Here is a 10,564-nt window from a genome sequence, read left to right as displayed (position 1 = left end):
CCTTGTCCTTAATTGGATGGGACATCACATCTCTGGCTGAGGTGCAATATCTCTGTGGCGATTGAAGCCTCAGGGGCGCCACACTGACTACTGGGTTGCCACACTCTTAAGGCTGCTTTACACCAGACAATCTATCGTGCGATAGATCGTCGGGGTCACGTTTTTTGTGACGCACATCCGGCATCGCTGGCGATGCCGGCCTGTGTGACACCTCCTAGCGATGCAGTATCACTCACAAATCGTGAGTCGTGTACTGGTCGCTAGGTTCCATAATATCGGTTCTGAAATCGGGCGCCGGTTGTTCATCGTTCCCGTGGCATCACACGTCGCTCTGTGTGACACCACGGGAGCGATGAACATCGCGTACCTGCCTCCCGCGTCAGCCGCCGGCTCTATGTGGAAGGAAGAAGGTGGGCGGGATGTTTACATCCTGCTCATCTCCGCCCCTCCGCTTCTATTGGCCGGCGGCCGTGTGACGTCGCTGTGACGCCGAACGTCCCTCCCACTCCAGTAAGTGGACGTTCGCCGCCCACAGCGTGGTCGCACGAGAGGTAAGTATGTGTGACGGGGGTTACCGACTTTGTGCGCCACGGGCAGCGAGTTGCCCATGATGCAAAAAGGACGGGTGCGGGTACGATCGATTGTGAAATCGCACAATCGGTCGTACCATGTAAAGCAGCCTTTAGATCCCCGGTACAAGTCCAAATTTGGCAAAATGATTCCAGCCACAAGGGACGCACATATGTCGGAGTATCAGCAGAAGCTGTTATGCAATCTTAGCTCGGCTTTTCCACCAAACACCAGTGGTGCACAGAGTTAATCTCCCAGTTGTAACTTGCCAAGCATGGGACTGTGTCGTCATCATCAATCAAACCGTACCAGCAACACCGTATCTGGTGGTAACAGCAATTTTATGGAATAGTTTCAGAATTTTTTTAGACTATCCTTTGCAAGGCCACAAGACACAAGAAGTCTGACACATAGTCTACGGCTAGAGAGGATGATACAGGAGTATCTCCAAATGAAGATCGATGCCATCACTGTGCAACTGGAGCCTTGCTCATTTTGGGCTTCCAATCTTGAAAAATGGCCTGAGCTCGCCACTCACACCTTGGAGATCTTGTCATGTCCCGCAGCCAACATTGTCTCGGAACGTGTCTTCAGTGCTGCTGGGTGTGTGCTGACAGATAAGTGCACCCGTCTGTCCAGTGACAAGGTGGACAGACTAACGTTCATCAAGATGAACAAGTCATTGATCAGCAAGGACTTTGCTACCCCTGTGTCATCCTGGCGAGAGTATAGGCTGGCGTATTTTTGAATGTGCTTGATGCAAATCAACATGTGAAGTTTGCAACTGGGGCACAAGTGATGCCACTGAATCGGTGTGTGGCCCAATTTTTGGAAAAAAGGGAGACTCTGCTTGGAGTCCCCTTGCTGTGTTTTTACAAATGATCGAAGATGAACAAGTCATGGTTCAGCAAGGACTTTTCTACCCCTGTGTCATCCTGGGGAGAGTAAAGGCTGGCGTATTTTTGAATGTGCTTGATGCAAATCAACATGTGAAGTTTGAAACTGGGGCAGAAGTGATGCCACTGAAGTGTTGTGTGTGGCCCAATTTTTGGAAAAAAGGGAGACATTGCTTGAAGTCCCCTTGCTGTGTTTTACATGATTTTAGAAGGGCATGACATGCCTATATATGTGTCTCCTCCTCTTTTTACTTGTCCAGCTCTTTTGTTTTCGCATGAGTATATGTCCTTATCACTTTTCCATGTGTTTGTGATGTCTTGTGAGTTGTTTGTCACCTTTTGGACACCTTAGAAGGTGTTTGTATGTGTTTGTGTTTGCCTGCCATTGTTTTCAATAAGGTTCGAATTGGTTTGTCGAACGTTCGATGAACTTGCCCTCCGTTCGACTAACTGAACCGAACTCGAGGGGGGTGGCTTATCTCTAGTTGACAGTTCTTCCAAAATGACACATTTTATCACCACAGGTATTTATTCGTGAAATTGTCAGACTCTACGGAGTCCCAAGATTAAACTAAAACATATAATGCCAATAGGTACATAAATACATTATTGTTGCTGGTATCACCAAAAAAGACCTTAGAAAAATACATTGGATAAACCAGACATTAATAACTTAAGTGGGCTTTACACGCTACGAGATCGCTACAGCGATCTCGTTGGAGTCACGAATTTTGTGACGCACATCCAGCCGCTGTAGCAATCTCGTTGTGTGTGACTCCTAGGAGCAATTTTGGATCATTGCAAAAACGTCCAAAATCTCTCCTCGTTGACATGGGGGTCCTCTCCCAATTATCGCTGCTGTCACAGGGGCAAAGTTGTTCCTCGTCCCTGCGGCAGCACACATCGCTACTTGAGACACCGCAGGAACGAGGTACCTCTCCTTACCTGCCACACACCAGCAATGAGGAAGGAAGGAGGTGGGCAGGATGATGTTCGTCTCGCTCATCTCCGCCCCTATGCTTCAATTGAGCGGCCGCTTCGTGACGTCGCTGTGACGCCGAACAAACCGCCCCCTTAGAAAAGAGGTGGTTCGCCGGTCACAGCGACATCGCCGAGCAGGTAAGTACGTGTGATGCTGCCGTAGCGATAATGTTCGCTACGGCATCGATCGCCACATATCGCCATAACGATAGGGGCGGGTGCTATCATGCTCGCCATCGCTAGCATCGGCTACTCCCCCCACCCTGTGCAGCCTCAGCTCACACACACCCCCCCACCCTGTGCAGCCTCAGCTCACACACACACACCCCCCCACCCTGTGCAGCCTCAGATCACACCCCCCCCCCACCCTGTGCAGCCTCAGCTGACACCCCACCCTGTGCAGCCTCAGCTCACACACACACCCCCCACCCTGTGTAGCCTCAGCTAACACCCCCCCACCCTGTGCAGCCTCAGCTCACACACACCCCCCCTGTGCAGCCACAGCAAACCCCCCCCACCCTGTGCAGCCTCAGCTAACACCCCCCCCACCCTGTGCAGCCTCAGCTAACACAACCCCCCCACCCTGTGCAGCCTCAGCTAACACTCCCCCCACCCTGTGCAGCCTCAGCTAACACCCCACCCCCCACCCTGTGCAGCCTCAGCTAACACCCCCCCCACCCTGTGCAGCCTCAGCTAACACACCCCCCCACCCTGTGCAGCCTCAGCTAACACACACCCCCACCCTGTGCAGCCTCAGCTAACACCCCCCCCACCCTGTGCAGCCTCAGCTAACACCCCCCCCACCCTGTGCAGCCTCAGCTAACACACACACCCCCACCCTGTGCAGCCTCAGCTAACACACACACCCCCACCCTGTGCAGCCTCAGCCAGCAACAGAAACACACGCACACACACACGAAAACATTCTTCTCACCTGCTGTCAGTGGCATGCAGGCACGTGGACTCGGTGAAGCCTCAGCTACCACACACACACACACACACACACAGTGCAGCCTCAGCCAGCAACAGAACCACACACACACACGGCATGCCACACACTCACACAGTGCAGCCTCAGCCAGCAACACAGAACCCCACACACAAGAAAACATTCTTTTCACCTGCTGTCAGCGGCACGCAGGCACGTGGACCCGGTAATGATCACAGCTGCTGTCATCGCTGAACTTTCGGCCGGCACGTGCAGAGCAGTTCTCACTGCACAACAGCCACTGGCCAATCACAGGCAATCATCTGAGGTCATATGCAGCAGGTGCTTGCCTCTGATTGGCAGGCGGCTGTTATTGCGTTCTGCAGCGAGAACTTCACTGTGCGCGGCAAAGACAAAACTGTAGGCTGAAATAAATAACTGGCAGCTGCGGCCCCTGCACCGGTCGCCATCTTTACCAGATCCACGGGCCTGCGGGCCGCAAGAAGCCACCTGAAGGGCCGCGTGTTTGAGACCCCTGGTGTAAAGCCACCCTTAGTCAATAATCAAAGACCATACAAATAATTTTATTTAACAAAATTGTCTACAAAAAAAAACTCCACACAAAAAATGGCTGAGATACATTTAAAAATACCCCCACACAAATACCATTAGGAGGCCTCCTGACAAAGCTGTGTAGGAAACACTTGTCTGGACTTTGGGCAGTGTGGTTTGTCAGCAGGCACATGCACTTTTTGGCACCCTGGGTTAGTATCCTTTTGTTAGCAAATGAATGAATTTGGATTGATTCTGATTAACCTTATGCTAATGGAATTTGTATTGTCCTTTAACAACTATTCAGTCCTTATCTATGTTAATGTATGTTTATTGCATTGGACATCTGACCTCTCACACATATGAATTAGAAATGTGATGTACAGGTATTTTGTTTGGTGCCATCATGTTTACTGCTGCTGCTTTTATGGGTGTGGGGGTATTTTTAAATGTATCTCAGTGGGGATTTTTTTGTAGACAATTTTATTAAATAAAATTATTTGTACGGTCTTTGATTATGGACTAAGTTATTAATGTCTGGTTTATCCAATGTATTTTTCTATGGGATTGTACCACCTCAGGGCTATGGGGTACACGGTCTCGGGCGGCGTACTGCTGGGGTCTGTCTCTGGTTGGCCGTTGCCCAGTTCCGTGACCCTTGGGGTCGCTTTAAAAGGGGTTTAGGTACAGGGGAGTATTTAATAAAGTTTATGTCGTGACATCACTGGCGGTTTGCGGATATGGTGATGTAACCACAGCTGCGCAGTCTCTCCGCTGGGGCTGATGTTGACGGCAGCCTGGATGTTGGGCCTTCCGCAAGTAGGGCCGGGGCCCTTGATGGTAGGTGATAGAGTAGGCGCGGAAAGAAGGTAGGCCACACAAGGGATTGCAGTGTAACTGGGTTCTTTACTCACAGCAGGTTAGTAACTGGTACCCGGAGGAAAGCTGGTGTTCACCGCTGGTTCCTTTAGTCCCGGTGTCGGGTTGATGACCTGGTGGCTTCTCTCCCCTGCACCTTTCTCAAGTTGGTGGGTCCCCGTGGCTTGGAGCATCTGGAGGTCCCCTCCTGTTAGTCTCTCAGTCTCTGGTCTGTACAGCGGGAAGTGTGAATCCTGTAGGGTCGGTGTTCCGTTCTGGTCCTTAGTTCTTCGGTTACTGCTGGTTCCCCCAGACTTCTAAGGTCAGTGAGGTCCTGGATGGTCCCCTCACTGTGCTGATTTTATCAGGTCTGCCTGCAGTGTTTGATGAAGCGTGAGAGTAGAAAGAGACCGCACTCAATCCGCTGTGAAGGATTTCTTTATTCAAACACGTGCAGAGTGGAGGGCTGGAGACACACTGTGAGCTGGCTCCTCAAGAATGGACGCCAGCTGTTTCGCCCAAATTGGGCTTCTGACCTGTGGAAGCCCAATTTGGGCGAAACAGCTGGCGTCCATTCTTGAGGAGCCAGCTCACAGTGTGTCTCCAGCCCTCCACTCTGCACGTGTTTGAATAAAGAAATCCTTCACAGCGGATTGAGTGCGGTCTCTTTCTACTCTCACGCTTCATCAATGGACTTTGTCTCATGACCAGCACCCCGCTTTTGGATTGTCGGACCCTCCAGGCTCTCCACCCGAGCACAGACACAGGCGGTACCGCAAGCGATATTGCAGGTAATCTGCGGTGGTGCAGGACTTTGCTTCTCTCCTGCTTTACTGCCTGCAGTGTTTGCCTGACCTAAGGCTCTGTACCCCGTCGGTGCTATGGTTCCGGGAGTTCTCCACTGTACTCCACCGGCAGCCACTCGCCTGGGCCCTCAGGTCACCATCACACTCTCCGTCAGTGCGGTTACGTCCGTCTCCTCTCACTTCCACTTACTAACTGTCTGACTGTCTGTCCCCTCTCACCTGGTTGTCGTCTAGTGGACTGGATCGGCTCCACTCCTGGGTGGCCTTCCGTTGGGTCCAACTCTAGTCTGTCACCAGTCCTTGGGGATGGGGTAAAAACTGGGATTTTAGTGTGTTTTGCTGTTACCAGTACCGGTATTCCAGGTCCCTGGGGGTAGGTCATGCATCTTTGACAGGATGCCCTGATGGGTTCAGGGGCACTACAGGGTCCCATCCTACATTGTATCTGATAGGGGTGCTCAATTTATTGCAAATCTTTAGCGAGCATTCTGCTCTCATTTAGGGATTATTAAATTGTCTCACTCATTGGTGTTCCATTCACAGTCTAATGGTCAAACAGAGTGTAGGAATCAGAAGTTTGAGCAGTATTTGAGTTGTTTTCTTTTAGATAATCAGGATGAGTGGTCCTCATTCTTTCCTCTGGCTGAACTTGCTTTTTTTAAAGGTCACTATCTTCTGCATGATTAAAGGTTTAGAAGCACTTGCTTAGCATGGGCTCAAGGTTTAAGCATGTGTCTCACTGTTGACTTGTGCTGGGTCCGAACCTGTGTGTGGGTGATCTGGTATGGTTATCCACAAAAAAATTAAGCTTAAGGTACCCTCACTTAAGTTAGGTCCTCGTTTCATCCATCCATTCAGAATTCTGGCTGTCATCAACCAGTTAGCTTTCTGTCCGGCCTTATATCAGGGCTGGCTCCAGGTTTTTGTAGGCCCTGGGTGAAAGAGTCTCATTGTGCCCCATACTCAACAGACATGCACATACACAGATCACGTACATATGCAGGCATAATGCACACACATGCACATTACAGATATTCTTTTTTTTCAGTAAATATTTTTTATTAAGTTTGAAGACAAGGTTAACAAATTATTGTTTGTCATAAACACATTAGCACAGCAACAATGATCCTGAAACACAACTACATGTTCAATTTGTTTAGATGAAATTCATATCAAAAGAAAATAAAAGAAACAAAAAAAAAAGAACAAAAAGGATAACATCATCACTGGTCAAGAAAAATAAAGTAGGCAATGTATTGCAAACCAGCTGATAATAACACTTATCAAAGATAATAATAGAGATTGTGTTATTATAGAAACATTAAGTATACCAGCATTATTTGTAAAGACTAACCAGAGAGCAGAAGAAAAAAAAGAGTAAAAGAGGGAAAAATAGAACATAAAATAATAAAACAGAGAAGGGTAGGGGAAAAGAGGCCTATTAGGAGAGGGGGGGGAAGGGTATTCATAGAGTGCCCCACCAGGGGTAGGCGAGCCCAACCGTATATAGCGATTATTAACTAAATAGCAAATCTCGTAGCGGGGAAAAACCAGGTAAAGCCTCTTACCTGAGCCAAGAGCCACAGTCCAAGCCCTTCCGAAAAAGAGTCAAGGAAAGCCAAGTGCCAGCATATTTGTCCCATTTGTCACTATCGTCTGCCATTAGGGACTCCATACGCTCTAACCCATTCAGCTCCTCAAACCACTCCCTGACAGAGGGGACCGTAGTTGTCCCCAATGTTTTGGGATGATCATACGAGCGGCGATGAGGAAGAAGTGCAAGACACTCATCTTGGCTACAGAAAGGGACCCAGGAAGTAAGGACAGTAAAGGGTACTTTACACGCTGCGACATCGCTAGCGATGTCGAGCGCGATAGCACCCGCCCCCGTCGCTCGTGCGACATTTGTTGATCGCTGCCGTAGTGAACATTATCGCTACGGCAGCGTCACACGCACATACCTTGTCCGCGACATTGCTGTGACGGCAGAACAATCCCTCCCTCAAGGGGGAGGTGCGTTCAGTGTCATAGCGACGTCACTGCGGCGTCACTAAGCGGCCGGCCAATAGAAGCGGAGGGGCAGAGATGAGCAGGACGTAACATCCCGCCCACCTCCTTCCTTCCGCATTGCTGGTGGAGGCAGGTAAGGAGATGCTCGTCGTTCCTGCGGTGTCATACATAGCGATGTGTGATGCCACAGGGACGATGAACAACATCGTACCGGTTGCTGCAGCGATATTAAGGAAATGAGCGACGTGCCAACGATCACCGTTTTTGAACGATTTTCTGCTCGTTGATTGTCACTTTGTGGTGCCCTGGACTTGCCAGGTCGTCACAGGTAACACACGAACACCCCCACCAGACAGTAACATTAGCCAAACACAAAACCCTTGTTGCCTCCCTCCAGGGTCTGATGTCCACACCAGGTGGGGTGGAGCCAAGCAGTTGGCTCCACCAACCGAGGAGTTCACAGGCCTGGAGGCGGGAAAAGAGACAGATCAAGTGTGGAGTTTGAAGTGTGAGGAGTAAACACTTGGGTGTCTGGGTTCGTGGCCCAGGCACTGACAACAAGGTTGGCAGACGGTGGTGGCCGTCTGCAGGAGTGGTGAATCGACGCGGAACCGTAGGACCGGGGTCGGGTGTTGGCCCGCCGGTACCGACCGGGGAGCAAAGTGCAGCCAGCACACACAGGCAGGGTCATTGGACCCCGACCAGGCTTGGAGCCGCCGTCAATAGTCAAATCCAAGTGTGACAGGAACCCCAGGGGTTTCCTAACAGCCAAAGACCCGTTAGAAGGCAACCACCCACACCGTGAGGGTAAACAGCTACCGCCTAAGGCTAGAGACCCAAGGGCCAACGCCTGCTGGCAAACGGTCTCCTCCGGCACCCATACACCGGGGAGCGGACTACCGTTGGGGACCCATCATAGTCAAGACAGTACACTAAGGTGCAGGGAAAGACAGCTGCCATCACCTGTCCGGGGAGAGACACAGCGCCGCGCTGTCCCTGCGACCCTGCACCTCACCTACCCTGCCTCCCCGTCACACCACCGGGCCCCGGGACCACCGACCCCTACCCACGGAGGGGGAAAACAACATCCCAGCTGCTCCCTACCATCGCTCCCGGGATCCCCGTCACCAGCAGTGGTGGTGCTCATCTTCACCACGACCAGTGGGTGGCGTCACGGACTAAATCCCCCAAACCAACCACCCCTTTTCACTCACGGGCGAGGAGCGCTGCTCGAGTCCTCGGATCCGGCCCACCGCTTGAGCCACCGAGCAGCAGTGCAGCAGCGCCGGACTCGAGCGTTAGTGAGCGCGCCGGCGGCGTCCTCCCCGCCCGCGACAGTTCATTTGTGTCACACGCTGCGATGTCGGTAACGGTGCCAGATGTGTGTCACTACCGACGTCACCCCGACGATATATCGTTACCGATATCGCAGCGTGTAAAGTACCCTTAAGGCAATTTGGGGAGAGGGGATAACCCGGACACTCGTCACCTGTTAATATATTTTAAAAATGGATTCCCAGAATAGCCGCAGTAGGGAGCAAGACCACTAGATATGTATCATAGTACCAGTTTCTGTTCCGCATCTCCAACAGGTATCCGGCACTGCAGGGAAAATTCTATGCAGTTGGTCAGGATATCTATAGCAATTTTAAAATTATTTTCTTGTGTGTTACAGGAAATTGACGTTTTGTGAGAAAGTGTAAATATTTTGAGACAATCGTGCTCTGACAATGTGATCTGAAGTTGTCTTTGCCAAGTCTATATATATGATGTAGTACCCCTAGTCTGACCTGTACATAAGAGGCTATATATCGATCGATGAAATGGTGTGTTTTGGAGCCGCGGTGAGAGAGAGTAAAGCCTGCTTTACATGTTACGATTTTGCATACGATATCGTATGCGATCGTAACCGCCCCCATCGTATGTGCGGCACGTTCAATTTGTTGAATGTGCCGCACAAGCGATTAACCCCTGTCACACGTACTTACCCGTCCATATGACCTCGATGTGGGCAGCGAACGTCCACTTCCTGGAGTGGTATGGACGTTCAGCGTCAGAGCGACGTCACGTGGCAGCCAGCCAATAGAAGCGGAGAGGCGGAGATGAGCGGGACGTAAACATCCCGCCCACCTCCTTCCTTCCGCATTGCCGGCTGGAGCCGCGGGAGGCAGGTAAGATCTGTTCAATGTTCCCGGGGTGTGTGCTGCCTTGGGAACATTGAACAACCTGACATGCAATTCGTCAGGATTCAACGACGTGCATGCGTTGAACGTTTTAACGTTCAATCGCAATCGCACGTACCTGTCACACACTACAATGTACCTTACGATGCTGGATGTGCGTCACTTACGACGTGACCCCGCCGACACATCGTAAGATATATTGTAGCGTGTAAAGCGGGCTTAAGGCCTTAAAATGGGTAGGTGGGGTTGAGAGAGCATTCCTCGGAATTTTTTTTTTAGGAATGTGATCGGTTGAGTATATTCCAACCAGGGTAAATTCCTCTCCGGGCAGGTTCCCTGCAAAGCCTCAAAAGATGGAGCTCTAGACAGCCTATTGGCTACTTGTCCCAAGGTAACTCCCTCTAAGTAACTGCAACACAAGAAGGAAGATCTCTCCACCGTAGGAGGGAAGTCTATTATTAAAAAGGAAAAACTCATACAACCCAGTCTGTACAACAAGTTTAAAGTCTCAATTTGTCTGTCCCAAAAAAGCAAGAGTGCCTGGGTAAGGGGTTGAAACCTCAAGATAGCTGGTCTGTGATGTAGCGGGGCCCAGAGAAGCTGTGTCAGCGGAGAGGGGGACAGAAGGGCCTCGACACCCACCCATTGCTTATTAAAGTCATTGAATCTCCAATCCAAAACTCTGGCTAGGAGGGCACTCTGATGATATTTTTCAAAGTCAGGCATACCAGCACCTCCTCTGGATTTAGGCCTAATCAGTGTGGCATATCTAACCCGAGG

The sequence above is a fragment of the Anomaloglossus baeobatrachus genome, chromosome 5 (assembly GCF_048569485.1).
Source record: "Anomaloglossus baeobatrachus isolate aAnoBae1 chromosome 5, aAnoBae1.hap1, whole genome shotgun sequence".
In the NCBI taxonomy this organism is placed as follows: Eukaryota; Metazoa; Chordata; class Amphibia; order Anura; family Aromobatidae; genus Anomaloglossus; species Anomaloglossus baeobatrachus.
Note: the sequence above shows the minus strand (reverse complement) of the source record.